The sequence below is a fragment of the Garra rufa genome, chromosome 7, assembly GCF_049309525.1.
Source record: "Garra rufa chromosome 7, GarRuf1.0, whole genome shotgun sequence".
Taxonomy (NCBI): Eukaryota; Metazoa; Chordata; class Actinopteri; order Cypriniformes; family Cyprinidae; genus Garra; species Garra rufa.
This window is the reverse complement of record NC_133367.1, coordinates 50,377,392-50,381,820: the sequence shown is the minus strand read 5'-3', so window position 1 is coordinate 50,381,820 and position 4,429 is coordinate 50,377,392. Positions and strand designations below refer to the sequence as shown.

Sequence of the window (4,429 nt, the reverse complement as noted above, 5' to 3'; positions counted from 1 at the left end):
TGTCGCTGCACTCACTGCCCACAAATCCTGCACAAATGTCCACTCAGCCGGTTGACCTTTGTCTCTTATCTTTCGTTCTAACTGGCGAATCATCACATGGAATTATCACACCCTCCTTCAGTAATGATTCAAACACTGGCCTTATTCCCTCAATTGCCTCTTTTTTTAGTGGATATTGATGTTGACACGGCCTGTAATCATATTTTGGAGTGATTACAAGTGGTTCACATCCTTTAATTAACCCCACATCGTATTTGTGTTTGGCCCATGCATGTGATGGTACTTCTGCCAGTGCTGAATGAATTTCTGAGGGCTCAGCATTTACCATGCACTGATTCTCCCAGTCAGTTTTGTCATTTAGAATTGGTCTTACAATTCTTTCAACCTCAATTTTGCATTCAATTGTCATCATAAATGCTTTCAAAGTCTCACTATGCTTCAATCCTGAGTCTATTTCTCTCCAGTCTAAACTATCGATAAACAAACCAACCTCTGCCCAAGCCTGACCTTCAGCCTTCGCTAACGACAAGTGTGGAACTGTCTGCTCTGTCATGTGATACTGTTTAGACTGTACCTCTGTAAGGCATGCTGCCAACGCACACACATCCTTTCGCCAAAACATTTTGTCAAAACTCAGAGTCTCTGCACAAGTCTGCTCAAACCAATCTTTTTCATAGTTTTCATCCCTTTCCACTACGACATGTGACGTACAATGCAAATCATCAGGTGCCATTATTTCTGCCTCAGAGCACGTTACACATTCCCTAGCTTTTCCGCACATCATTGTAGCCCAATCATGATTTATGACGTGCCATTCGTAAACCCATTGAGACTCTTCGTGCAAACAGCTCCACTGCTCAACTCCTCTCTCCTTTTTCGATTCTGACACCCGTGAGGTCAGCAATGAGACTCAAATTCAGTTTGCACATCAGATCTCGTCCTAAGATGGGTACGGGACAAGTTTTTGAAAACAAGAATGCATGTTTTAGCACTCTTCCTGTTTCTGTTTCACAAATTAATGGTTCTGTAAATCTCTCAAACATTGTACGTCCTGACGCACAGAGAGACCCAGAAACATGATCTGTTAGCTCTGGTACACATGGTAGGTCACATAGCCGCACGGTTGATCTTGTAGCCCCTGAATCAGCTAAAAAATCTATTCGTTTTCCCTGAACTATCAGTGAATATTTTGGCATTACTTTAAACGCCTCAGACTTATACATAGCATACTGTTTTTCAACAGCATCATCATTCATTTCAGACACAGGAAAGCAAGCTTTTTCTTCATTGCAAAGAGCAGTCACTACATCAGTGTATGTGTATGCGTGTGTAATTGATTTATGTTCACTTCCCTTTTCTTGTGGCCGCTCGCTCGTCTCCTCCTCCCCCTCCTGCTCCCCGTTCCCCTCCTGGCATCAGTCCGATCCATTTTTCCTCTTGCTTCGTCGCTTTGGGGCAATTCTCAGCCCAATGTCCATCCTGTTTGCATGCACGGCATTTAGAGCAGCCTCTGAAGTCATGGTCGTTGGTCTCACATATCCATCAGCTCCACTTGCGCTGAGGTTTCGCTGGGCCCCTCTCCTTTTTCCCTCTGGCCCAGCCTTTGCGTTTCTTTCTTCGCGCACCCGTGGCTATCTTAGCCAAACTCAGCTGTAGATCTCTGTCCATTCTGGCCTGTTTCTTCTCACGCTTCTCTCTCTGCAGCTTATCAGCGTGTCGCGCGTGAATCAAAACTGTGGCCAATCTTACTTCTCTGAACTCAATGCAGGAAATTTTTACCTTTTCTGCAATGTACGGTCTCAGTCCGTCAAGGAAGGCATTTCTCAAATGACTCTCCCATCTCCCCGGCTCCTGACCTCTGTCAGCCGGTTCAGTCAGCCCTGAGAATTGGTTGAATGCCTCGTGCAGGCGGCAGTAGTACTCATCGACCCTTTCATCTTTCTCCTGCTGGCATCGGCTGACTCTGGACATGTCGATTCGCATCGGAAACGTGTCTTTGATCGTGTCAACGACCCTGTCCACAGCTCTCCGGTATGCATAATTTGCAGGATCATCCCAGTCGCTGCTCTTCCTTCTGCAATCGTCCTCTGGCACTCTGCCCCTGATCTTGTACCAGTTCGTCGGCCCCAGCTTTGACAGCAAAAGTCTCCTTAGCTCTGCCATCGTCGGGCTGAATTCTTCACAAAACCTTAACAGTTCGGTGCTCAGCTTGTCACCCCCTAGAGTCTCTTCGGGCAGTGCGTCTGGCTCAGCTCCACATGCTGCTGCTGCTTCTTGCGGTGCTGTAGGGTGTTTCGGAGGGGAGCAGTCGAGGTCGGGATCAACTTTCAAAGCGCGCAGCTCGGCCACAGGGTAGTGATGGACATTGTACGGCGGTGGAACATGTTTAAAGACAGAAACATCAGACATATTAGTATTTGTGATTAATGCAAATGTTTTTCCCTCTTTTAATTCCCTAATTTCCTCTTCACTCACTTTTAATTCCTTCAACATTCTACATTCTATCAATCTTTTTCTCATTATCCTCTACTATTGTCTGTTTTTTTCTCGATCTTCGTTTCCCTCCCTGTCATTGCTTTTTGTAAAGCCCTTCTTTCTCTTCTCTCCGCCTCGCCAAGCCAACAATTCACCGTCCCCTCACATTCCTTACACACATGCCTCTTACAACATTTCTTTGGCACCTCACTGCCCTCCCTTACTGACTCTTTCACTGCTTTCAGCTTCACAACACTCAAGGTTCCCTCCCTAGGAAACTCATGATATTTGATCAGTTTTTCTATGTCCAAAATACACTTTTCACCCACCGACTTTCTCATTTCCCTAAATGTCGGCGTGTCATATTTCCCAAATTTGCTCTGAGATTTCCCCATACTGACGCTTGACCACTTTTTCCAAAGTGTACCTTTTTTCCCTAGCCGGGCGTGCCCTATTCCCTGTCAGACGTCTCCAAAAGGACCAATCTTTCACCCAAGATTGGAGAGGTCGAAGCTTTCCACTTCCAATCTACCCCTGCAGCCTTCCACTGCATGGTTGCGATCAGTACCCCCAGGGTACGTCTCCTCGCGCGTAGATTTTGTCAATTGTCAGTATGGTTCATCCCCTTTTACCAAATTTACTTTCTATTTACTTTTTCCCCAAAAAAGAAAATAATTAAGTCTGTCTCTTACCAGTTTTGGAGGCTTGATTTTGGTTCGTTTGATGATTCCAGTGGTGCCTCCTCCGGCCTTCGGCGGATCGGCCCCTGTCTCCCTTAATCCTAGTCGGGGTTAGGGCTGAACATCTATTGTTCAGGATTACGGTCACCGTTCCGCTGTCAGGTCAGAAGACACAGCCATGGAATCCCACGCTCTGACGCCAAGTTTGTTGTGGAAATTTCCCTTGAGACCTCGGTAATAAAGACAAAACTTAAGTAATAGTTAATAAAGGTTTATTCTTTGCAAAGAAGATCAACAGTCATACAGAAACACAGGTTTGCTGCAGAGTGTGACAAAGGAGGGAGGGATTTCCTCCGCTTTATACCTCTTTGCACACCCAAGGTTACACGCAAAGGCAGCTGGTCTTTTTCACATAAGATACACAAGTAAAAACACATCTCCTCTCCTGGACATCCTAAGCCTATCTCCTAGGCCTCCCATGACCCTTAGGGTCATCCTCTGGTGCCATAAGGCCCCATCTCTCTCCGGTGCCCCCCAGAAGCCGCTGAGGCCCTTTCTCAGAGGAATCTGATCATGGAGTTTTCTCAGTTACCCTCCCCTACATTCCAAAATGTTTAACACATAAGCATAAAAATCACCCCTTATGAATTTTTCACTAACACTCTGTTAAAAGAATACAGTTCATTTGTCCATACCCTAGAACAGTCCAAGAATCCCAGTGTGTTGATAAGTCCAATGTGAGTGTCCACCAGTGCATGAACAATCCACAGAAAGTTTAATCCAAAGTTTGCAGGTGGTGAATGGAAAGGTGAGCTCTAAGATTAGCAACTCCTCAATCCAACAGTTTGGTGACTGTCTGTTGTTTGTCATGCTGCTCTCTTATGCAGTTCTACTTCCTGCTTCCTGTCATGTGTCTAGTCACATGACAGGCCAACCATCCATTTATGAAAGACACATACACTTAAAATGTTAAGAGTAATAAAATGGCCTAAAAACATGTAAAACACTTAAAACTCTATAATACATTTAAATGATTGTAATAAATAGAGCGGTAAAACACGACTTTCTAAAAGCCAGCATATTATATAAATAGTGAAGAAAAGGCAAAAGCTTACAGCACCTGGTATTCCCAGGCGGTCTCCCATCCAAGTACTAACCAGGCCCGACGCGGCTTAGCTTCCGAGATCAGACGAGATCGGGCACTCTCAGCGCGGTATGGCCGCAAGCGAGTGTTGCTCCAAAAAGTGGGCTATTTAAAGATCAGCCTCCGTAAA

At 45.4% G+C, this 4,429-nt stretch overlaps 1 non-coding gene across 1 annotated transcript; it reads right to left on the bottom strand.

Moving 5' to 3' along the window:
• Window positions 1-4,263: 4,263 nt before the first annotated feature.
• Window positions 4,264-4,382, bottom strand: LOC141339969 (5S ribosomal RNA). Its single transcript, XR_012356535.1, has one exon. It is a non-coding gene; the product is annotated as a 5S ribosomal RNA (ribosomal RNA).
• Window positions 4,383-4,429: the final 47 nt, after the last annotated feature.